General features: G+C 45.2%; 1 long non-coding RNA gene across 1 annotated transcript in view; it reads right to left on the bottom strand.

Moving 5' to 3' along the window:
- LOC134731601 (uncharacterized) overlaps positions 1 to 24,274 on the bottom strand; it is a 40,924-nt gene extending 16,650 nt beyond the window's left edge. The window contains exons 1-3 of the long non-coding RNA XR_010114016.1: positions 24,141 to 24,274; positions 21,496 to 21,542; positions 720 to 818 (exon numbers count right to left, since the gene is read on the bottom strand). This is a non-coding gene — a long non-coding RNA (uncharacterized lncRNA). The remainder of the gene's footprint in view (positions 1 to 719; positions 819 to 21,495; positions 21,543 to 24,140) is intronic.
- Positions 24,275 to 26,156: the final 1,882 nt, after the last annotated feature.

Here is a 26,156-nt window from a genome sequence, read left to right as displayed (position 1 = left end):
CCACTTCCCTCCCCCACTCCATACTTCATCGTTCCATGTTTATGAGCATTTTCATCTGAAAGGGGGAATTTTTTTTAAATCTCCTGAGTTGGAAACACGGCCGATTGTAACTATAGTGATGCATCAATCACGTCGCAATAATTGCACAGCACAGGGTTTCCTGTTAGAGCTGAGCTACCTGCCAGAAAATGGCAGCAATCAGGCTATTGGCAGCAGACAATCAGGCATCATTTGTAATTCTTTATGGCTGCATGTTTCCCGGTCCAGGAATTGGATGCTAATCAATCAGTTGTCATGACAACCCAGCATCACACAGCTATCAATACAGAAAAAAAAGAATGAGAGAAATTATAAAGGTAGTGAGTGCCACAGTCCCTTGAAGGGTGAGTCAGGTGACCTCACTAGGTGCCAACCCATGAAAAGCAGGACCAAGAAAGAGCCAGAGACCCCAAGAGTGAAACCTCATCACTGGTCTGGGTAAGAGCTATTGTCTTGGCCGCAGGGTAATACTAGCAGGTGGGTGATTTGGGGGTCATCTCACCGTCCTTGGACGCCGGCTGTGCTCCTGGCTCCTAGGGCCAGGCAATATACAGGCAGTTTGAGGGGGAAGAAAGTCAAGTGATGAAGGAGAGAGAGAGATTGATTAATTATCCAAACAGTGAGCAAATGTTTATGGAGCGCCCACTAGGTGCGAGGAGCTTCGTGAGGCAAATTCTTACCATCTGATCTGGGCCACTCAACATGTAGACAGCAAAACCCAACCTGGACCTTCAGCCACATTTGTTGCACCATATGAACAATTCAGCCTTGAAGTGAACCTGCAGAGGAGGTCAGAAAACAAGGAACCACTAGGGTAATCAGAATGGTGCAGGGAATAGTTCAAAACCATATGCCAGGACTGGGCTACACATGCTCACCTGTCCTGTTTTAATAAATTCAAACAACATGGGAGGTATATTTTATTTCTATTTTACAGCTGAGGAAACTTCAACATAGAATCATTGCCTAAGCTGTCCAATGTCACACAGCTCAGAAGGACTGGGGTGAGACTCAACTATTGCTCACACCTGGTCTTCCCCCAGTGCCATGAGGAATGTTGCAGCTCAGTGTAACCCTAGGGAAGTCATTTCATTTCTCACGTCCTCAATTTTCTTTTCTGTAAAATGGGGATAAGAACTCTTTTGAAGAGTGGCAATGCTTAAACGAAACAGTGTGTGCTGGGCACAGTGGCTCGTGCCTATAATCCCAGCACTTTGGGAGGCCAAGGCAGGAGGATTGCTTGAGCTCAGGAGTTTGAGACCAGCCTGGGCAACATAGTGAGACCCCATTTCCATGAAAAAATAAAAATTAAAAATTAAAAAAAAAAAACAGTGTCCACAAATTATCTGAGGAAAGTTCCTGACACCGAGTGGCTTCTTCTTTCTTTCTTTCTTTTCTCAACTCTGCCAGGGTACCCTAGATCTAGTCTGCACAGTCCTCTTGAGGGGGGTTAAGAGTTCGTTCTGAAAAGATTTCTAAGCTTTCCAAATAGCCCACCAGAACTAGCTGAGGATTCGTTGGTTTCCACATCCTTAGTCCCTGGCCCCATATTCCTTCCCTATCTCAACCATTTGGGTGGACTTGAATGAGAAAGACAAATAGTTCCTCCCCAACATAACCTGCCCAGCTCCCAGTGCCATGCCCATTTTCTCTCCATCAGGGCAATAGCATCATGATGCTCCTCTGGCAATTACTGACAAGACACTGTGTCATTATAAAAATGACACTGGAAGCACCATGAATATGAATCTAGTGATAAGCTGATTAATTTACCAAACTGTTCTTGTTAAAGTAATTGCATACTTCAAGCCAATTTTCAAACCTAGGTCACAGGGGGTTTGTGTTATGATCCACAGCTTTCTTGCCAAACTCTCTGAACGTGGGTGCAACATTTCATGGCCTGGGAAGAGGCTTCCATATGCAGGAGGTTGTTCTTCCTATAGTAGAAAAAAGGATGGGCCTTGGATTCTATTCTTATTTCTGCCACTAATTATTGGTTCTATTATCTTGTACCAGTAATTCCTTCTCTTTGAACTCCTCATCTGTATTGAGACCACTTCCTCAACACTCTACTATATATTCATAAGAGAACACTAGTATACACATATTTTCAGATATAAATAGGTGACAGGGATATGTGTCCAGCAGTGAAATGGTCAAAAACAAGTTGGAAAAGCATCGGGAGAAGCCATGTTTTTCAGGTTTCCTTACTTGATGAATTCCAGGAAACTTTAATAGGCCATTGTAAGGCGGAATCTCAAATGCAGTGGTTTCCATGTTTGCTTGACCTCTGAATCTGTTTTGTTGTCACCAAGTGTCTCTAAAGGCTTGTGTTCCAAGGATCAAACTTTAGAAACCACTGAATTAAAGGCGGTCTGAAGAAGCGCTTTTTGCAGCAGCAACAAGCTAGAAACAATCTGGGTGTCCACTGCTTGTTGAAACCAAAATCCTCTCCCCTCCAGGAATACTGGATGGCCTTATAAAGAACAGGGCAGATCTAAGGTAGGAGGCGGGGACTCAACTCTGGAGGCAGGGCTCAAACTTGGGGCCAGATTGAAGACTAGCTAAAATAAGGAAATGGGAAAAACACCTCTCCACAAGACATGCCCACCAGCGCCATGTCAGTTAACCTTTGCCATGGCGAGACCTAGAAGTTCTTGCCCCTTTCCACGGCAACAACCTGGAAGTAACGCCCTTTTTCTAAAAAATTTTGAATAATCCACCCCTTAATTTGCATGTGATTAAAAATGAGTATTAGTATGACTGCAGAACTGACCCTGACCTACTACTGTGGGCACACTGCCGATGGGGTAACCCTGCTCCACAAAGAATAGTACGTCTGCTTCTGCTGTTCACTGCCACTTCAAGAAAAGTTGCTGTCTAACACCACTGGCTTTCCCTGGGTGAAGCCAAAAGCCCTCCTGGGCTAAGTCCCAGTTTTGGGGCTCACCTGCCCTGCAACAGATCCATAAGTGCTAGTGTGGAAAATCTCCAACTTGCATCATTAAACACAGAAAGCAAGATGCAAATTTTACAGAATGTCTACATATGTGTATGTGTGTGTGCTTAAGTGCAGGTGGAAGTGAGTTGATACAGAGATCGTATGAATGCATGATTTTGCACAGAAAATTTCTCAGGAGATACATAAGAAACTCATTACAGGGGATTCCTTAGGAAGGTGCACTAAAGGTGAGGTTAAAGGACATTTCTGCTTTTCATTTTATACCACTAAATACCATTGGAATTCATTTTTACCGGGTCATACTGGTTTTATAATTTAAAAAGAAAGGTTAAATTTTTTAAAGGTCTCTAGAAATGCTTTTAAGTCAAGTTCTATAATTTGATGGTTTCTTGAACCCCAAATTAAGGCAAAATTAAGCCTATTTTCTTGATTTTAAAAAATGGCCAAAACGTCACATGCTTAGGTCCCTCGGAGTACCAACTCGTATTTTTCCAGCAAGCCACCACATGCAGAGTTTCATGAATAAACACCCTGAGGAGGAAAGGATCCATCTCCCTGGTGGCCCACACTTATGGGCTGGATCTGTGTCTCAAAAAGGCCATAAAATCCAGCCGGAAGAATGAAGATGAATCTTTGAGTCTCATCGTAGGCAAACATTAACAGGCAAACCACGACTAAGCACGGACTCTCAGAATCCAAAAACATCTGAGCTGGAAAGAACCTGAGAGTTTAGCTAATCCATCTGCCTCATTCTACAGGGGAGAAATATGAGACTGAGATCCAGAGGGTTGAAACGGAAGATCAAACAACCAATCCCAAACCTGGGACTCTTGATTCCACATCCAGGAGTATTTCTACCATGCAATTCTGTCTTTTTAAAACAGTGGAGGCTGGGCACGGTGGCTCACGCCTGTAATCCCAGCACTTTGCGAGGTCGAGACCGGTGGATCACCTATAATCCAAAGTTCGTCTACAGCCTGACCTACAGAGAGAAACCCCGTCTCTACTAAAAATACCAAAAAAAAAAAAAAATTAGCCAGGCGTGGTGGTGCATGCCTATAATCCCAGCTACTCGGGAGGCTGAGGCAAGAGAATCGCTTGAACCTGGCAGGCACAGGTTGCGGTGAGCCGAGATCGCGCCATTGTGATCTTGTTGCCTGGGCAACAAGAGCGAAACTCCGTCTCAAAAAAAAAAAAAAAAAAAAAAAACAGTGGAGGTTACTTCCTTTTACTAGCCAGCTGGAGATAAAATGATATTCCTAGCTCCAAGAATGGCCAAAGCAAGACACAGTGAGCTGAGGAAACAAAGCCTAACCAGGAGAAGAGATAGCCAAAGATGGGGAGAAAAGCCAACCTGCTTTTCTGTTTTTGTTTTTGTAGAGATGGGGTCTCGCTCTGTCTCCCAGGCTGCTGGAGTGCAGTGGTGCCATCCTAGCTCACTGCAGCCTGAACCTCCTGGCCTGGGATCAAGCGATCCTCCTGCCTCAGCCTCCCAAGTAACTAGGACTACAGGTATATAGCACAATGCCCAGCTAAATTTTTCTTTTCTTTTTTTTTTTTTTTTTGAGACAGAGTCTCACTCTGTCACCCAGGTTGGAGTACAGTGGCGCGATCTCGGCTCACTGCAAGCTCCGCCTCCCGGGTTCACGCCATTCTCTTTCCTCAGCCTCTCAGAGTAGCTGGGACTACAGGCGCCCGCCACCACGCCCAGCTAATTTTTTGTATTTTTAGTAGAGACGGGGTTTCACCATGGTCTCGATCTCCTGACCTCGTGATCCGCCCGCCTCGGCCTCCCAAAGTGCTGGGATTACAAGAGTGAGCCACCGCGCCCGGCCCTAAATTTTTTTTAATTTTTATAAAGATGGGGTCTTTCTTTATTACCCAGGCTGGTCTTGAATTCCTGGCGATCCTCTTCCCTCGACCTCCCAAAGTGCTAGGATTACAGACTTGAGCCACCATGCCTGGACAAGAAGACCAATCTATTTAACTAACTTAGCTAATGCTCCAATTGATAAAAATCTTAGGGAGAGGGTACCAAAGGAGAGTACATGGATACAAATCAAAGAGCAAGACAAATTTGTACCAACTGAGGAAAGAAATTGGTGAGTGCTGTTTTGCTTGTTGCCTTTTGTACCAATTCTGCATAACTGGGAGGAACCACCTTCCCAGCTGGTACCCAGGATATAAACGTAATTGTAATTGGGAAGCACAAGGATCAGTCACGTAGATGAAGAATGAGCTTTTCCACGTAAGTAAATGGCCCGAAAGATGCAGGCTGTTTTCTCAATGGTAGAACTTCTATGTATTTTCACAATTTTTATGGAAGTCTTTATTAAAAGCACTATATGCTTCCCCACATTATTAAACAGAATATGCTGCACACCAGTTAACCTTTTTCCTCAGGTTTTTGGTTTGTTTGTTTGCACATTGAGAAAGTAAATTGTCTTACTGAGTTTTTGTACAGAGGGGCCCTTGAAACCGTTGAGACCTAAGGAACTCCTGCTCCTTTGTTTTCTGTTTCTTACATCTGTGTATAAGTTTTACAAAGTGCTATTACCATCTAAAACAATCCATTATTCTTTTTTAGTACACAAGGAGTTGTTTTTGCCACAAGTAAGTTGGTTGTTTTTGTATCAAACAAATAAAAGAAGAAGTAGGGAAAAATGAGAAAATAGCACTCTGGCACTTGTTTCTCATTTGATAGGAGCCCAGAAGTATTGGGGGATTGTTATTACTCCCATTTTACAGATGAGAAAACTGAGTCCCAGAGAGGTTTAATGGACCTGTCCAAGGCCTCCAAGGGAGTGAGGGGAAGAATAAGAGTGTGAGCCTGGGTGCTCTGATTCCTGGGCCCCCACACCCTCCAACAGCAATGCGAGCCCCTGGCAAGTGCTGCCTCCCCTAAGCGCTGAGCTCACTATGTTCTTCACCAAAACCCAGTCTGTCTCTCCCATCCTCGCCCCATGGTCATTATACCTGTTCCTAGCAACCTCTGCTCCCTTCTTCTGTTTGTTTGTTTGGTTAGTTGGTTGGTTGGTTGGTTTTGCTTTTGAGACAGGGGCTCACTCTATCGCCCAGGCCTGAGTGCAGGGGCCTGATCACGATTCACTGCAACCTTGACCTCCCTAGCTCAGGTGTCCTTCCACCTCAGCCTCCCAGGGAGCTGGGACCACAGGTGTGCACCATCACACCTGGCTAATTTTTATAACTTTTATAGAGAAAGGGTTTCATCATGTTGCCCAGGCTGGTCTTGGACTCCTGGGCTCAAGTGATCCACCCGCCTCAGCCTCCCAAAGTGCTGGGATTACAGGCATGAGCCACCGCACCAGGGGCTCTGCTGTCTTCTAATCTGCTGTTTTCTGCTGTTTCTATGCATTATGGTCTGAAAGGCCAAACATAAGATCTCTCTGAAGCATGCTACAGAAGAGGAAACAAGTGTCCCTCAAATGAAGCATGAGTGCCTCAGCCCACGGTCACCCAGCGATACTGCCTCCTCAAAAGCCACTTCCCTTCCTTTCTCATTCCTACAGGCATCCCAAGAAATTGATACACATACAGTCTGCACATCTGCAGCTAGAGTACACACAAACAAGACCAACCGAGAGTGTATTCCTGCTGTGAAGATCTTGGCCAGTGTAAGAGAGTGAAGAAAGAAAGAAGTGGAGCAAGAAGATGAGATTGGGAGGCACTTTAGTTTCCAAGATTAAGCCCAAAGAGCAGTGGTGACTTTAATGAGGGCATGAGCAGGCAGCATGGAGGGGTGCATTGAACTCTGGTGTTTCCCCTATATCTTCATCAGACTCCTAGGCTACCCCTAGCCAAGATGAAATGCAAGCACAAACAGTGGGCTTGCTATAAAACGTGAGTTTCTAGAAGGCTTTTAGTTGGCCTTTCGAAATACTGCCACCCCTAAGCCTCTCTTATATAAAAATTCTGGAATTCACCAGCATTGAGATTTCCCAGTCAGTCACTGGCTTTCCAGCCATTCTTGGATAGGGTCCTCCCCAATGACAAGTCAAGATACCATGACAGACTGGGCACAGTGGTGCACGCTTGTAATCCCAGCACTTTTGGAGGCCGAGGCTGGAGAATTGCTTGAGCTCAGGACTTTGACACCAGTCTGGGCAACATAGTAAACTTTGTCTTTACTAAAATTAGCCAGACATGGTGACTCAGGCCTGTAGTCCCAGCTACTTGGAGGAGACTGAGGCAGGAGGATGGCTTGAGCCCAGGAAGTGAAGGCTGCAGTGAGCCTTCACTCCAGCCTGGGCGACAGGGCAAGACCCTGTCCCAAAAAAAAAAAATGATACCATGACAGATTAAAGGATCAAAGATGCCCAGAGGCTTCCCAATGATGAAAGGAGATCATTTCCTCTCTTGCCCCCATGCTGTCAGCCTGCTGAGGCCAGGTCTCCAGGGAAATCACATCAGAACCTATGGAGGCCAATCCAATCCTGCTTTGTGGCCCAAGTCGTAGACATCAGTCCACACCAGCATGGACACACAAACTCCCACCTGCCCTTCAGCTCAGGGCCCAGTGCCTGTGAGAACCAGGAGACAGTGCTGCCCAGAGGTGGCTGTCTCCAGGCTGCAGCTCTCGGCTGCCATTCGACTTTTCACAAGGGGTAGGTAGCTAATAGGAGAATGCCTGTGTGCTGTTCAGTTAAAAAAAATAAAATGACCCATAAGGCTGGTAATAACCATCCCTGTGAAGAGATATGAGTGACACTAAAGCCGTCATGCTAAGAAAAAGGAATGATTGCTGTTATCTTCTCGTGCTCCCCCCACTGGCAGGAAGCTCAAACATGCATGGTCATTGACTCTGGGCTCAGCTGCAGCTGGTCAGAGAAAGAATGGAGCTGACAGAGTTGGATTTATTTCAGTTCAGTCAAGCACGCTGGGTGCCCACAATGTGCCCAGCCCTGTCTCAGACAATGTAGCAAACTGGCCCCCAAGCCAATGCGCTTCAGAACTACCCAGGGAACCGTTATACAAAGACAGACCCTAGGGCTCCACTTCTGCATATCCAGAATCAGAAATCTGTGATTTTTTTTTTAACTCCCCAGGTGATTCTGTTGCAGCTTGTCCAGGGCCTGGCATTTGGAAACCACCGCAGTAAGGAATGTAATAAAAGCATAAAATACAGTTTGTCCTTAAGGAGCTTACCATGCAAGCAAAGAGATAAGACTCATTCAAATGAAGCAAATTTAATTATTTCCTCATCTGTGTTCGAATAGTGCTTTTATACCTATCTCTATTACAGCTTTCGTTACCTTGGTTTGGAAATATTTATTAGTCTCTCTCCTTTACAAGCATTCTGTGAACTGTTTGAAGGTAGGGGCTATGTTTATTCATCTTGGATACATTCAGTCACATGGTCTTTTAACCATTCATGCATTCTTTTATTTAAACAAATATTGAGTCCAGCCAGGCACTGTTCTGGGCTCTGGCAGTGTGGCAGAAAGCAAAACTGACCAGTCTCTCACTGTCCTAGAACTTACATTCTAGTGAAGGGAGAAGGATTGGGAGAAACAAAATAAATGAATAAGACAAGTGCCATAAAGAAAATAAAGTAATGAGAAAGAGATTAACAAGGAGGCCAATATTTGATAGTAAGGTCACAGGAGGCTTCTCTAAGTTGGTGACCTTTGAGCTAAATCCCAAATGATAACATAGAGTTTATGGCATAAACAACTGGAAAGGGAATCCCTGGCAGAGACAGCAAGTGCAGAGGCTCAAAGGTTGCAACCAACTTTGCTTCATGCTGAAGCAATGGAGAGAAGGCCAAGGAGGTGGAACTTAGAGACTGACAGGGAGAGAAGCAGGAGACGGGACCAGAAAGGTGGGCAGAGGCCAAGTGACATGCACCCTCATAAGCCATGGGTAAGGATAGTTCTATTTTATTTTCTATTTCTATTTCTATTTCTATTTGATTCCAATTGCAATAGGACAAACACCACTGGAGGATTTTAACCAAGGTGATTAACCAACATGATCTGATTTCCTCCCTTCAAGAATCACCGTCTGTGGGGAATGCATTACATCGGGGCAATAGTGGAAGTGAGGTGATTCCAAAATCTGGACTGGAGATGCTGGGTGAGGCAGAAGAAGTGGAGAAGAGGCCAGGCACAGCACATATCTTGGAAGCATCTCTCAGCCCGATTGACAGATTGGTCCTGGAGAGAGAGAAGTCATCAGGGATGACTCCTAGATTGATGAATAAGCCCAACGCATGAAACATAATAATAAGCACTCAATGAATGATTACTGAACAATTGGATAAATGAGTATAAAACAATTCAACATCAGCATCTCAAACATAATTATATTCCAACGTGTCTGGTGCAGACAAAAGTGCTCTGGGTCATGAAGAAAGATGTCAGTGTGGATTCAAATTGCCTAGAGGCGGGATTTGAATTCTGACTCAGAAGTTAAGTAGCATTGGGTTACAGAAGCAGACAGAAAGGGGCATTCTAAACCACAACATAAAAATGAGCCTGGCATGGCTTTGTGTGTGGTTTTTTGTTTGTTTGCTTGCTTTCTTGTTTGCTTTGATCTTTTTGGCTCTAGGTGGTTTTTTTTTTCAGGGATGGGAGCTTCAGGAGAAGGGTTGAGACAACGACGCTGGCAAAGCAGAGGATAGAGATGCACTTGGATGAATATGAAAACCGGAGAGGAATATGAAGCACCTTGAAAGCCAGGCAGCAGTTTGGATTCAAAAAGCAATAGACATCCATCACAGGCCCTTGTCTAGGGAAGCAGCACACCGTGGGTGATTTACGTCCTGAATTTGGAATGGTCTGGGGCTGGAGGTGGGAGCCGCAACACAGACAGACAACAGATAAGATAGAATTACAGTAATCCAGGCACTAGTTTCATCGAACTACCCTCCTTGAAGAAAATCTACAACGCCACAGGCCTGGGCTCCAACTAGGAAGAAATACCATTGCGCCAGAGGCTCTCACAGCTGGCCAGAGGGGACAGGGCTGGAGAACAGGTTGGGACGCAGGATGTGGGAAGGAGCAAGTAGCTCTGAGCCAACCAAGCAGCCCTTACTGAGGCTTGGAGAGGACACCCAAGAGTCATCAGTTACAGGTAGGTGCCCTGGAGCAATTTGTGTAATTTCTGTCTCTTTCAAACAGATTCCAAATTAAATCAGAATTCCTGGTCCTTCCCAAGGCATTTGCAGCTGCAGTGAGGGGGTCACATCTAGGGGAGCATCCTATCCTCCCTGGCAATCAGGGACTTAAAGACCAGCCATGACCTAACCCCAACCTGGCAGCCCTTGCCGGGAGTGAGAGAGGTGCTCTGTAGAGGATGGAAGCAGAGGTCCTTTTTCCACCCCCCATATTCGAGATCCTGCTAGAACCTGGCCCTTTCCCAGGTTCTCTCTGTCTGTCTCTGTCTCTGTCTCTCTCTCTCTATATATATATATATATATATATAAATTATATAATATATAATAAGTATATATATAAAATATATATATATGAGAAAAGGCTAGGTTCTAGCAGCACCTCAAATATGAGGGAAAATGTGTGTGTGTGTCTGTGTGTGTGTGTGTGTGTGTGTATGATATATATATCTCTCTCACACACAAATCTGTGAGTTTCAGGGCCCCCATCCCCACCTCCAATCCCCAGCAGGTCAGTAAATGACCATCTGTTACCTGGAAGCTGGAGGCAACAGAAAAGGGCAACAGATGATGGAGTCAGGGCTCCAGAATGAAAAGGAATTGATGGAGTGACAGAGAATGGCAGCAGCAGCCTCTGGTGGACACTCGCTGTCTTACAGCCGGAAGCTTCAGGCTGCTCCAGTCCGGGAAATGAGGATGCCGGCCCCACAGCCAGGAGACAGCAATACAAGCTAAATCTGCAAGGAGGCTGGGATGGTTCTAAAAGGCAGCCATTTAGAACTCATCAGAAATGATTCATAGACGGGCTGCACCAGGGCCGCCTGGCTCAGTCAAGGAGCAGTGGGTCTTTCCTGAGGTGCACACACAGATGACAGCTTCTGCCCCCCTAATTTTTATTCTGAAGTATAACAAGAAGTATCAAGGATGCAGTCCATTGACAAAAAAAGGGACCTAGCATGTTCCTTCTTACTTCAGGCTCCTTCACTGTATCGTCCTTCACCCCAAGAACGCCACACATACACCTGCACAGACAGACACACCAGTCAGTCAACAGATATTAATTGGGCATCTACTGTGCCTCTGGCATGATGCTAAGACCTAGGGACACAGATGACTACGACAGGGTCCCTGACCTCCAGGGGAAGATCAAGCCCTGTAGAGTTGGGTCCATTAGAGAAGTTTTCCCAAGGCTAACATATTGGAGCTGTATCTTGAATAAGGGTTTTTTCTCAATCAAATAACAATGATAAAGAAATTCCAGGAAGAAGAAATAGCACATAAGGGGGCAGGACATCCTGAAGGAGTCTAGGGAAAGGTCCAGGATGCTCAGAGGTTCTGTATGGCCAGCAGCAATAGCAGAGAAGATGAAAATGCCCTGGTCAGTTGGCAACAGATTATAAAAGGCCTCTGCTAAGGAGGCTGAGCTGCAGAGAGAGAAAGAGATTCAATCAACAGTTCATTGGAAACAAATAGATGTTGATATCTGGTGACTGAGGACCCAGGAATGCCTAATCTTACCCAGCAAATCACTTGTCCTCTCCATCAGGTCTTCAAGAGAGCATGCACACACCAATAGCATGACTATCAGTTTTGCAAGCCCTATAGACTCCAAATCAGGAACATCTGGCTTAGAATTGAAGACCCACGTGTGATCTTTTGTTCTCTCTGCTCCCAAACCTAAATTAAGAGAAAGAAGGGCATCGTGTGACCATCAGGATCTGTCTTCACACTCCTAACCTACCCCTTCCATGGAAAGAGCTGTGGCCACACTGCCCTCTTGAGACAGGAAGAAGAGGAGCACCAAACCCAGGTGCCAAGGACCAATTAGTGCCATGACTTTGGAAATTCAACATTTCAGTGGTTTAAAACTGCACTCCAGTTTCTCCCTGTGACCTGTCTCAACCAGTGAGGTCGCTGAGAGAACCGTAGATCTCATCAGGGTTCTTTCTTCATCATGGGAGCCTGGGCTACCTTTCGCTTTTCCCAATTTTCAAAAAGTGTACATACAAGATGCACGGCAATATGACTGCACTTCCCCACAACCCAACACAGCTTCAAAATATAGAAAACAAAACTGAAGCATTAGCTTTTCCCAAACAAAAGCCAGTTCCCACTTTGTCCGCCAGTCATGAAATACAGCCAAGTGGTAAATATTAGGGAAAAAGGAAAAGTGACGGGAGAAACTGGCTATTGAGCTGACCAGGCCACCATATGCAAATTTTATAGAAACTCAAGGCTTTGATAGGACTGCTGGGCCTAAGGCAGATGGCAAAAGAGGCCCTCCAGAAAAGGGACCTTCAGCACAGTGACCAGATCCACTAGCATGTGGAGGTAGGGCGGTGGGGTGGCTGTGAATGAATGCTGGTATATTAGACTAGCAATTTCCAGGATCATCTCCAGGGGCCAAATGAGAACACTTCCCTTGAGCCTTTTAGTGCTGGAACATTGATTAAGCTTCATTTTCCCAATTGCAGTTCAAACATTTTCTTCTATCACCAAGCTTCTCACTGAAGCAAGGCCTGACTTTCCCAAATAATGATGTAACAAATCAAATAGCACTTCTCCTGAAATCTCCCCCGGTTCTTCCAGCTGTAAACAGCCTCTCCACACTTAGCACTTCTCTAATCCTTCTCTGTGCCTTTCTTGTAATTGCATATACATATAATTTCTCTTCTCTTAGAAGATTATAAACTCCTTGAAGACAGAAGCAAAGAACAACTAAAATTGGGAGTCTTTTTCTTCTTTATATGGGAAGGAGAAACTCCATGGAGCTCTGTTTTGAACTCCAGGGTTAGGTTCATAGCTCCCACAACTCTCAGCATAACCACAGCTAACCTTGGGGATGAGACACAAATGGCAGAGCCAGGCAGGCACACAGGCAGAGTAGGAAGTGGCTTGGGTGGTATTCTTTGGGGAATGCAAGGAATTTTCCAACTGTGCTCCCAAACCTCCCACCCTCAAAACACAGCACAATATCTGAAATTCCATCACTATTAATACATTCCTTTCAGTCTTTGAGATTTCTCTCTCATATTAGTCCATTTTCACCCTGCTATAAAGATCTTCCCTGAGACTGAGTAATTTTTAAAGGAAAGCAGTTTAATTGACTCACAGTTCTGCATGGCTGGGAAGCCTCAGGAAACTTACAATCATGGCAGAAGGGGAAACAGGCACCTTCTTCACAGGTGGCAGGAGGGAGAAGAACGAAGGACGAACTTCCAAACACTTGTAAAACCATCGTATCCCATGAGAACTCACTCACTATCATGAGAACAGCATGGGGGAAACTGCCCCCATGATCCAATCACCTCCCTCCCTCCACATGTGGGGATTACAGGTCCCTCCCTCAAGAGGTGGGAATTACAATTCAAGATGAGATTTGGGTGGGGACACAGAACCAAATCATATCATCTCTTTTGCAGTTCCCTCTTGAATAAGCACTAATTACCCCATAAAAGGAGAATATCTTAAGCTCTAGCCATGCAATGCCTTGGCAAGGGATTCCTCGGCCCCAGTGATAAGTAAAGTTTTACAGGACTATGAGAATGCCAGCCTGAAGGTAGGTATTTGAGCATGTAAAAATCCCTAGGGATAAGGTTTGTTGTTTGGTTTTAACCTACCCTTATAACCTCGACACCCATTATGGTGCCTGGAACATAGAAGGTGCTCAATAAATGTTTGCCAAAAAGTGAATGAGTGAACGATGAAGGAAAAGTCCAGAAGACAGTGATATTCCCCTGGAAAAGGTCAAAAAGCCAGAAAAAAATTCGCTGGGGTTAGAATTTGTTCCCTTTTTTAAGAGACAAGGTCTTGCTCTGTTGCCTAAGCTGGAGTGCAGTGGTACAATCATAGTTCACTGAAGCCTCACACTCCTGGGCTCAAGCAATCCTCCCACCTCAGCCTCCCAAGTAGCTAGGGACTACAGGCATGCACCACCATGCCTGTCTATTTGTTTTTATTTTTTTGTAGAGATGAGGGGGGCTTGTCTCACTTTGTTAACCAGGCTTGTCTTGAACTCCTGGCCTCAAGTGATTCTCCTACCTTGGCCTCCCAAAATGCTAAGATTACAGGTGTGAGCCACTGCACCCAGCCCTTTACTCTTCTTGTCTGACCTCTACAGTGTCTTTGACTGCATAACAAATACTCAGTAAATTTACCAGAACTGGTATATCTGTAAACCAAAAAAGTATCTGGAATAGGTCTCAATCAATTTAAAAGTTTATTTTGCCATGATTATGAATCATGACCAGCGACACAGCATCAGGAAGTCCTGAGAATATGTCCCCAAGGCAGTTAGGCTACAGCTTGGTTTTATATGTCCTCGGGAGACATAAGACATCCATCAATACACTGGTTCTGTTGGGAAAGACAGGACAACTCAAAGGATTGGGGAACTTACAGGTCATAGGTGGATTCAAAGATTTTCTGATTGGCACTTGGCTGAAAGAGTTAAATTATTGTCTAAAGACCTTGAATCAATTGAAAGAAGCGTCTGGGTTAAGGTAAGAGGTTGTAGAGACCAAGGTTCTTATTATGTAGATGAATTCTCGTAAGTGGCATCCTTAGAGGCAATAGGTGGCAAATATTTCCTTTTCAGAAGTTTAAAATGTGCTAAACTCTCAGTCAATCTCTTCAGAATCAGAAAAAGACCTGGAAAGTACGGGGATTCGCTTTATAATGTAAATTTTCCCCACAAGAGACAGCTTTGCAGGGCCATTTCAAATTATCTCCAATAAATATATTTTGGAGTAAATACTTTGGTTTCTTTCACTTTGGAGTAAATACTTTGGTTTCTTTGGCCTTGTTATCTCTCATATGATGTTATACTAGAGTCGGGTTGGAATTTTGGATCTTGTTGCTACAAACAGTCTGTTCCATCAGTTTTAGGATCTCTGTTTTAATATTAATGCTGGTCAGTTGTGTCTAAACTCCAAAAGGGAGAGGATATAATGAAGCATGTCTGACCGCCAAGCCTCCTGCTTCCCATCATGCCCTGAACTAGTTTTTCAGGTTTATTGGGGTCCCCTTGGCTGAGAGGAGAGTCCATTCCATCAGTTGGGGAGGCTTAGAATTTTATTTTCGGTCCACATATCCTCGTTCTTAACAGCTTTGCGGGATGACTCTGTGGCTTGGCCCAGGAGTAGCCCTCCCTCGTTGTCAAAAATCAGCCTCACCACCAGGGGGCAATGCAGACCAAAGACCAGGGTTTTCTTGTACAAACCCGTGATGCCTAACAGCAGGGGGCCCCCAAATGCCATTTGCACCCCAAAGGCAGCATTCCCTCTGCATATTTGTTAACATCAAAATCTCATCTAAGCATCTTTGCTTCTTGGACTTACATCTGAGGTAATGGTTAAAAAGCCATCCTAAAATCAATAAAAACAGTGGCCTATATTTGGGAGAAAAATATATATAATAATAATAATTTCTGCTGTTGTTACTGCATTCACTGTTAGAAAAATTCTTTATTGTATTTGTCTAGGCAACTGAAGTATGATCCCTGAGGAGCCTGAAGCATCCCACAGATGATTCATATTTAATTGATAATTAATATGCAGTGAGTGATGCATAATATCTATGAAATGCACATGAGTCTTTTCTCAGGAACAACTAGCACTAGACTAAAATCTCGTATTTGGAATCCAAATGGTCAGGATTTTAGCTAAGCTCTTCATTGTTCAGTTGTAAAAACAAAACAAAACAGAAACAAAAACAAACAAACAAAAAAACTGGTCCAAAATGGGAAAGAGACATGCCCAAGCTAAGGAAGGAAGCGAAAAGGAAATATGTAATATCTGTTGATCCAGGCACTGTATCTCATTAAGCACATATGGAACACTGAACTTATTCCATCTCTACCAGGCTATAATTAGCACCCATTTTCTCACATGAGGAAGTAGACTTAGGAAATTACAACACTCTTTGCTTTATTTCACTAGTGCTTTCATTCAACATTGATTGAGCTCTTATTTGGGGCCAGCTACTATGCTGAGCTGTAGGGATAGGGAGACTGTATGACCTCAGGTGAGTGAGGCAGAGGCACACAGACATTACCACGACTGAGTATAGTGAGTATTATTCTATAGCCTCAGTTCTCCATTAAGCCATAGCTTGATATTGTACTGCATTTTGCTGCCTGCACTATATCATCACCTCCCTCCTTCCCAGGGCAGGTTCTGTGCTGTATCCTCTTCGTTTCTCCAGTGTTTAGTATCTTGTACTCCAATAATGACTGGTTGACCAAATGGATGGAAGGAAGGAAGGAAGGGTGGGTGGGTGGGTGGGTGGATGGATGGATGGATGGATGATGGATGGATGGTTGGTTGGATGGTGGATGGACAAATGAATGGATCAATGAATAAATGAACAGATGAATGAATTCTGGCCACTGTGGGTCAAAAAGGGAAAGAAGTGAGACATTGTAAGACTTTCTTCATTACTATATTCTTATTATCTGTGCAGATATTTGATCTGCTTAGCATGTTGTGAACCCCTTGAACTTTCCTGTATTTTTCTACTGCTGGCACATGTTAGGCAGCTTCCAGGTGCTTAGTAAAAGCTTGTGGAATGAGTGGTATTTTTCCATGTTTGACTTCATTCTCTCTAGTTTCATTGACAAGTTTGGCGGGGGACGGTGAGGTTCTTCGGCCTTTCATGCAAAGAGGAAGACTAAGCCCCAGAAAGATGAAGTGTCTGGGGGTCTAAAATATCTAGAACTCTGAGATTTGGAGATCCCAGACACTGGGACAAATCCATGAGAGAGCCTGTGGCCTTTACAAGAAGTACCTGGAAGTCCCAGCCCTGAGGAGGGAGGAGGAGAGCCTCCCAACTGTGTCTGGAGGAAAGCCCCAGGCCTGAACCTTTGAGCTACAGGTGTCTGTACCCCCATTTGCCAAAGGGGATTGTGGGAGCTGGGGCTGGCTGCTCTGGAAGAGAGCAGGGAGAAGGAGGCAGGAACGAGGGCTGGAGTCCTTTCAATAGAGGAGCGAGGAGGGGGTTGGTGGAACAGCAGGTGCATCTCCAACCCAGACAGCTCAGAGCACTCTGCCCTCCTTACTGCCCCAGGCCTGCGGGGTTAGTGAGGGACCACCTGAAACTCAAGGCCCAGGGTCGGGCCTCCAGGAGGCCAGAGTCAAACCCTGGGTGTCTGCAGTGCTGCATTTTACCCAGGTTTTGAAAGGAATATGCTTAGTTTGAGGAGGCACCCCCTTCTCTGTGCCTCTGTTTTCTAATCATTGCAATGGCGTTATGGCGAAGAATGAGTGAGTCACTGCTTGAAAACACCTGACAGTGGCCAGGTACATACTAGGTGCTCATTAAATATGTTCCCCTCCCTCCCTTTTCACTGTTTCCTGATGTGGCACCTTAGTTTCCTCATGAGTGAAATAGGAATGACAGTCCCCACGCCAGCTTTGTCTTAGGGATCTTATGAAAAATGATAATAAAATTGATGTAAAAGCACTATAAAGTCTACAGATAAAATGTGAAAGCGAGGTCAAACGAACAAATGAGGGCCTCAGGATAGAACATGCCAAGGAAAGCAAGTCTCTAAGGTAAAAATCTGGGGGAGAAAAACCTCCTTCAGTTTCACCCAATTTGGCCTGTCCACAATAGCCTCTTTACTGGCTGCTGCCAAACCCTCTCACTATTCCCTCCAGGTGTTAGGAAGGCTCCTCCTGCCGCCGACTCCCCCTCCTCCTCCTCCTTCTCTTCCTCCTCCTCCTGCCCCTTTTCCATCTCCTCCTCTTCCTCCTCCTTTCCCTCCTCCTCCTTTCCCTTCTCCTATCCCTCCTCCTCCTGCCCCTTTTCCATCTCCTCCTCTTCCTCCTCCTTTCCCTCCTCCTCCTTTCCCTTCTCCTTTCCCTCCTCCTCCTTTCCCTTCTCCTTTCCCTCCTCCTCCTTTCCCTTCTCCTCCTTTCCCTCCTCCTCTTCTTCCTCCTCCTCTTTTCCTTCCTCTTCTTACCCCTCCTCCTCCTCTTCTTTCCCCTCCTCCCCTTTCTCCTCCACCATTTCCTCCTCCTCCTCTTCCCCCTCCTCCTCCTTCTCCTTTTCTTCCTTCTCCTCCCCTTCCTTCCCTTCCTTCTTCTCCTCCTCCTCTTTCCCCTCCTCCTTCCCCACTTCCCCTCCTCCTTCCCCACTTCCCCTCCTCCTTCCCCACTCCCCCTCCTCCTCCTCCTCTTCCTTCTCCTCCTCCTTTTCCTCTTCCTCCTCCTCCTCTTCCTTCTCCTCCTCCTTTTCCTCTTCCTCCTCCATCTCCTCCTCCTACATCCCCTCTGCTCTGATTCCAGTGTTCACCAGCACAGGCATGTTGCTTCCACCTGTCCTTGGGAGAGGACTGAGGTTGCTGTCACTGCCACTGGACAGAGGCGAGAAGAACAAGCCCAGTGGCCCCCTAGCGTCCTGTAAACATGCCCAGAATAGAACCCACTCAAATAGCAGCTGTTTCATGAAGCTATCCTAGAAAAGCTCACTTGGCCGAGCCAACTCCTCCCTGTGGGTGATGGGAAAGTGGAAAGAGACTGGACTTGAAGGTGGGAAGGGTCAGCTGAAGGCCAGGTCTACATCTGAATCTAGAATGCTGTGTGACCTTGAATAAGTTCCTGAATGCCCTCGAAAACAATTTTTTCTCACATCCAAGGTGATGCTTGGCTTTGAGGATTAAATAAAACAATTAGGGCATGGTGGCCTGTGCCTGTGGTCCTAGCTACTTGGGAGGCTGAGGTGGGAGGATCACTTGAATCCAGGAGGTCGAAGCTGCAGTGAGCTATGACTGCACCACTGCACTCCAGCCTGGGCAACAGAGTGAGACCCTGTCTCAAAAAAATAAATCTATCTACCCACCTATCTATATCTATATATCCATGTCCAGATCTATAAATATATAGGTATAGACTAGATGTAGATATAAGTTATAGACAAAGAAATAGAGAGACAATGAGCATGAGAACAATCCCTCCTGCCCCTGTGGGCATGCCTTTGAACATGACTTATTTTGGCTGCACCCATCAAGTAATGGAGTCTATTGTCCCTTTCCTTGAATCTTGGCTGGCCCTGGGACTTGCTTTCACAACCAGAAATGGCAACTAGAATGTGGCAGAGGTGCCACTGTGTGTCTTCCTAGTCCAGGTCTCAACAGGACCTGCAGCTTCCACTCTTCTTCTCCTAAATCAGAACTCTTCCACTGCTGTGTGATGAAGCCTGGGCTGGCCTTCTTGAGGATGGGAGATCTTGAAAGGGAGAGGCATGGAAAACTGTCAACACCAAGCACCAGATGCATCCATGAGGCCACCTTAGACCAAGGGGCCCAGCTGAGCCACGCCAGGAATACCCCCCTGTTAGTGACCTCTGGAGAAAGTATCTTCCATGGCACCATCTGCTCACCTTCTATTTCCTGCAGGGATGTTTGTCCAAAGCTGAGCCCTGCCCAGAGTGTGGAACTGCAGACTTGTGAGAAAATAAAATCGTTGTTGTTTTAAGCTACCAAGCTTTGGGAGTGGTTGGTACAAAGAAAAGATTATCATACGTGCATAGGTATATTTGTGTGTTGTGTGTATGTGTGTGTGCATAATTGAATATGTGCATATTAGCATCAGGATTAATGAAGTGAACAATTGAATTAGTGAATGAGTTCAAAGCTTTAATATGCTCGACTTTTAGATTTTTGCTTTCTGAGCCATTTGGCATAGAATTTGTTTGGTGAAGTTAACTTTATTCTTTCCTTTCTCTCAACAAGAGAGAAAATTAAGAAGGATCTGAAAGAAACTTACATAGTGCTTAGCAATGTCAAGGGTGTAGAGGAAGGCCCACTCTGCCAGTTTTTCTTGGATGCACCAAAATAAAAGTAAATCATCAGAGTTGCTGACAAGAATGTCTTAACTTGACCGGGAGCAGTGGCTCACGCCTGTAATCCCACTACTTTGGGAGGCTGAGGCAAGAGGATCACTTGAGGCCAGAAGTTTGAGACCAGCCCTGGCAACATAGTGAGACTCCATCTCTACAAAAATAGAAAAATTAGCTGGGCATGGTAGTGCAAGCCTGCAGTCCCAACTACTCGGAAGGCTGAGGTGGGAGGATCACTTGAGCCTGGAAGGTTGCAGCTGCAGTGAGCTATGATCACACCACTGCATTCCAGCCTGGGTGACTACAGAATGAGACCCTATCTCAAAAATATGTATGTGTGTGTGTGTGTGTGTGTGTGTATACACACACATACGTATATATATACACATACATATATATACACATACATATATATATACATACATATATATATACACGTACATATATATATATATATATATATATTTTTTTAACTCTTTTGACTATGGATGCTGAGTGCCTCTGGGGCAGAAAATCAGACTCAGAGAAGGGAGATGAGACCACTGGATCATACTGTAAGGCAAGAAAGCCAGAGACAGAACAGAGGCACCACTGCTGCATTTTGGGGACTGGCCTGGGACACCTGGGCCACACTGTGTGCCTGATGGGTCTCAAGTGACCTGGCTAGCACACTTCACCTGGAATTCATAGGAGATGATGTTTTGTAAGATAATCCTGAGTCAGCCTCAGAAATAGCTATGGAAAAAGATGACTTTTCACCTTGATGTGAGTCTGATTGGACAGAGCAAGGAGCAGTCGCATCTGTTCTCTCTGCACTCCATCTATGGCCACAACTTTCCTGATGACCATCATGACCAGCCATTATGGAGGGTCCGTCTTCCCAGCCCCCTTACACTGCAGCCATTAGTTATCTCACTGTCTTATTTTAAATTGGAAGAAAGCAGGGCCCAGAGTGGTGAGTTAAATTGCCTAATGTCCCACAGTGAGGAAGTTCAAGAACTAAACCAGGCTGGGCACAGTGGCTCACACCTGTAAACCCAGCACTTTGGGAGGCCAAGGCAGGTGGATCACTTGAGCTCAGGAGTTCGAGACCAGCCTGGCCAACATGGTGAAATCCCACTTCTACTAAAAAACAAAAATTAGCCGGGTGTGGTAGCATATGCCTGTAATCCCAGCTACTCGGGAGGCTGAGGCAGAAGAATCACTTCAACCTGGGAGGTGGAAGTTGCAGTGAGCCGAGATCTTGCCACTGCACTCCAGGCTGGGCAACAGAGTGCGACTCCATGAGAAAAAAAAAAAAAAAAAAAAGGAACTAAACCAAAATGTATCTGCTTCCCAAACTCCCAGCCTCTTTCATCACCCCGGCACCATCTTCCCTCTCCTGCCAGGGTCTTCTCCCAAAGCTGAGGATGAGGGAGGGAAGGACTTTGCACAGAAGGCCACGCAAGGCACACGGCCTGTTGTGAAAACTAACCCGGCTGGGAGCAAGGCCATCCTCATATAGCTGCTTATCACTCACCTTGGATAGGATCTGCTTTGGTTCCACTTCCTCCCAATGCTTTTCCACTAGAAAATTGAGAAATTGTATAATTGCAGTGAATAAACATACAGAAAGGGCTACAGAAGCTTGGAGTTTCTTTCTGAAGCCTCATAAGATACTAATCATTTCCATCTGTCCTCCCAAATTAAAAGCAGCCAGACGACCGCTTCACATTAGGCATTTCTACAAGGGAGCATAAGACATGGTCTCCACTATAAAGGAGCTTAACCTCTAGTCACATAAATACACACAAAACTAACAATGCTGAGCTTTGCTGTACCAACGTAATACAACAAGAATAAGAAAAGAAAGATCCCGGCCTGGTGCGGTAGCTCACACCCATAATCCCAGCACTTTGGGAGGCCAAGGCAGGAGGATCTCTTGAGGCCAGGAGTTCAGACCAGCCTGGCCAGCATAGCAAAATCTCATCTTTAAAAATATATTTTATAATAGCTGGGTGTAGTGGTGTGCACCTGTAATCCCAGCTATTCAGGAGGCTGAGGCAGGAGGATCACTTAAGCCCCAGAGTTTGAGGCTGTAGTGAACTATGATCATGCCACTGTACTCCAGCCTGGGTGATAGAGCCAGAACTTGTCTCAGAAAAGAAGAAAGAAGGAAAGAAGGAAAGAAGGAAAGGAAGGAAGGAAGGAAGGAAGGAAGGAAGGAAGGAAGGAAGGAAGGAAGGAAGGAGAGAGAAAAAGAAAAAGAAAGAAGAAAGAGAAGGAAGGAAAGACAGAAAGATCCTTGAGGAGAAAGAATTTTTTTTTTTCAGATGGCATCTCGCTCTGTCACTCAATAAGGAGAAAGAATATTTTACAAAACAGGGAATTTGAGCCGGGTCTTGAAGGAAAATGTGTTTGGGCCAGAGAAGGAAAGGTGGTTCTGGCAGTGGGAACAGCATGGGCAAAGACTGGGTGGGAGGGATGAGCATCTTCTGCAGAGGGCAGTGAGGAGACAGACCACTCTGGGGACTGGGAGGCAGAGAACCGAATAGCCCCGTGGTGAGCTGGAAAGCCGGAGGTCAGGGAAAGGGAGACATCTGCTACCCCAGGCCCATCCATCTCACTTTCCAAAAGACAGAGGCACATCCCTCTACCCACGCAAGACCCACAGACAGACGTAGGCATGTGCGCCCCCTACTCTGTTTGCTCCTGTCAGAAACCAACCTGCGAGATGATTGTGGATTCCAGAGGAGGGTGGGGAGGGCCAGGATAGCAGATTGCAGAGGCTCTAATTACATATCTTTGAGGTGGAAATTTAGTAAAACCACAGACTTGGAACCACATAAAAGTGCATAAAACAGCCTCATCCATTCATTATGCAAAGGAATTGCTCATTTATGGAGTTTGGATTACAGTAGAGAGCTTATAAAGCAGAAAGATGGTGCTTTATAGAATCCATAAGCAGCAGCATGCTAGCTTCACAGAGGCACACCTGTTGGAGGCATCCTAACAAAGGCACCTAGTGGCTCCCCATCCACCGAGGGGTGGCCCCACAGTGCCACTGCCACCCCTACCTCCAGGAGTGATGAGAAAGGGCAAAGTTCAAGAGAAGCTTGGGGAGAGGACAACTGCCTGTCATAGTTCTGGGATCACAGGGAAAGAGGTCTGAAGAGCCATTTATGATGAGAAAAAATTAATGTAGATGTTGGGGTCATATTGGGGGCAAAGGACTTAGAAAACTATGATGAGGTCAGGCATGGTGGTTCCTGCCTGTAATCCCAGCACTTTGGGAGGATAAGATGAGGGAACTGCTTGAGTCCAGGAGTTTACGACATGCCTGGGCAACACAGCAAGACCCCATCTCTACAAAAAAATTAAAAGTTAGTCAGGCATCATGCATCATGGTGCACACCTGTAGCCCCAGCCACTCAGGAGGCTGAGGCGGGAGGATCGCTTGAGCCAGGAGATCGAGGCTGCAGTGAGTTGTGATTGTGACATGCACTCTGGAGCCTGGGTAATAGAGGAAGACCCTATCTCAAAAAAAAAAAAAAAAAAAGAAAGAAAGAAAAGAAAAGAATAGAAAGAAAAAGAAAGAAATAAATTTTCTGAGACCAGGATCCCCTATTGAAGGAGTTGGGGGGAAAAACCTGAATCTAATTTTGCCTTAATTTTTACATTTTATCACCTACTTTCCTTTTCCTTCATATTAAAATTTCTTTAGAGATGATTAAGTCACTAAAACAGAATTTCCCAAAGTGTGTCCTTATGAAACACTAGTTTACAAAGGGAAAACTGGTGGTCCAATACATTGAGGAAATTTCAAATTAAATCTAACCTTCTCAGAATTTATAGTGAACATCATTAACATGGTAAAAGCTCTGAGAGGTCTTGTAATAAAGAAACTTAAATTTGTTTAACTTGGTATTTCTAAAATTTAAGTAACGAAAAAGTCTGGGGTTTTGTTTTTATTCGCAAAACATCTATTATCATCCAGAGGAACAAGTGGTTTTCTCAAAAAGGCTTTGGGAAATACTGATTTTTTTGGCTGTTTTTTCAGTTTCTGCCTTTGGAAGTAAATTTTAGAAACCTTCTAGTCATTCAAGACCTATTGCTCAATCCTTTTGTTTTAGTCCAGCATGTGGAGTTCTGTCCTAATCGCTTATATAGGGTTGTATTACTTACTCATAAGGAGACTTGATTACCAGGTTTCTAGATGGAACCAGGGGACTCTGCAAACGCAGGCTTTCTGGGACTTGGAAAGTCATGTCCTGGTGCCCAGAGAGGGAAATGAATCAAGCTGCTCTGGTCAGTGACACTCAGTCATACCTGGGTACCAAAGGGAAGACGCATGAGCGTGGCATGTTAAAAACAATGGTAGGACTGGGCGCGGTGGCACACGCCTGTAATCCCAGCACTTTGGGAGGCCAAGGCCAGTGAATCACGAGGTGAGGAGATTGAGACCATCCTGGCTAACACGGTGAAACTCCACCTCTACTAAAAATACAAAAAATTAGCCAGGTGTGGTGGCACAAGCCTGTAATCCCAGCTACCTGGGAGGCTGAGGCAGGAGAATCACTTGAACCCGGGAGGCAGAGATTGCAGTGAGCTGAGATTGCGCCACTATACTCCAGCCTGGGTGACAGTGCGAGACTCCATCTCAAAAAAAAAAAAAAGGTAAACCTGAAGACAGCCCCAAAGCCCATCAACAGACAAATGTATAAACTAACTGTGGTACATCCATACAATGGAATGCCACTCCTAAACTAAAACAGAATAAACTATCAGTACAGACACCACCAGGAATGAATTTCAAAATCACTATGCTGAGTAAAATACTCCAGACAACAGCAACAAAAAAGAATATAGATCATATGATTCATGTATATAAAATTCTGAGAAATGCAAACTAGGCCAGGTACAGTGGCACTTTGGGAGGCCCAGGAGGGAGGATTGCTTGAGCTCAGGAGTTCGAGACCAGCCTAGGCAACATAATGAGACTTCATCTCAAAAGGGGTATCTTGCTTTTGAGACGCTGTCTTGCTCTGTCACCCAGGCTGGAGTGGAGTGGCACAATTTTGGCTCACTGCAACCTCCACCTCCCAGGTTCAAGCAATTCTCATGCCTCAGCCTCCTGGGTAGCTGGGATTACAGGCGTCTGCCACCACACCTGGCTAATTTTTGTATTTTTTTAGTAGAGACGGGGTTTCACCGTGTTGGCCAAGCTGGTCTCAAGCTCCCGATCCCAAATGATCCTCCCGCCTTAACCTCCCAAAGTACTGGGATTACAGGTGTGAGCCACCGCACCCAGCCAAAAAATTTGTTTTAATTAACCAGGTATGGTGGTGCGGACCTGTAGTTCCAGCTACTTGAGGCTGAAGTGGCAGGGTTGCTCAAGCCCAGGAGGTCACAGCTGCCGTGAGCCATGATCATGCTGCTGCACTCCAGCCTGGGTGACAAAGCAAGACCCTGTCTCGAATAAAAACTAAAAATAAGAAAGCAAACTAAAGTAGTCTGCAGCGACAGAAAGCACGTCAGTGGTTGCATGGGGATGGGATTAAAGGGAGAGAAAGATTCTAAAGGGACACTAGGAAGTCTTTGGGGGTGGATGATGAAACTGTCTGGCATCTCACTTGTGATAGTTTCATGGGTGTATACATAAGTCAAAACTCAGTAGATGGCCCTTTAATGTTGTACCACCATTACATGGCATATTATGGGTACCATTTATTATCCATAAGCAATATCTCAAAAAAACACCAAAAATAAAATTGGAAATTTTTCTCTGAAAAAGAATGATAGGAAATTGTGCCTGGCTTGCCTCTCAATAATGATTTCTAAATCATCAGGCTTTGTAAGCAAATGAGTGAATGTGCTCAACTCCTTGATGGGCTCCATTTCTAGACATTGTCTTCTGTATCCTTTTCTCAACCACGTAGGCAGAGATAACTATTCATCTTTGTTTATTTTCTCATCAAAGGAAAGGACTTGAAAGAATTTCATCTGATTCCTAGAAATCGTAAGGATGCAGAAGAAGGAAGCTTTCCATTATTCATTGGCTTTTCTTGGATCATGAAGTTCTGCCAAAGTTTGTGTGGTCTAGGGGACTAACAAAGCTGGATCTCTCTGTCCAAGCCTGGGCTCATCCTCACTGGCTGTATGTCCTTGACTTGGTCATTTACTCTCTCTATGTCTTTGGAG

Source organism: Symphalangus syndactylus, chromosome 10 (genome assembly GCF_028878055.3).
Source record: "Symphalangus syndactylus isolate Jambi chromosome 10, NHGRI_mSymSyn1-v2.1_pri, whole genome shotgun sequence".
Lineage (NCBI taxonomy): Eukaryota > Metazoa > Chordata > Mammalia > Primates > Hylobatidae > Symphalangus > Symphalangus syndactylus.
This window is presented reverse-complemented; position numbering and strand designations above follow the sequence as displayed.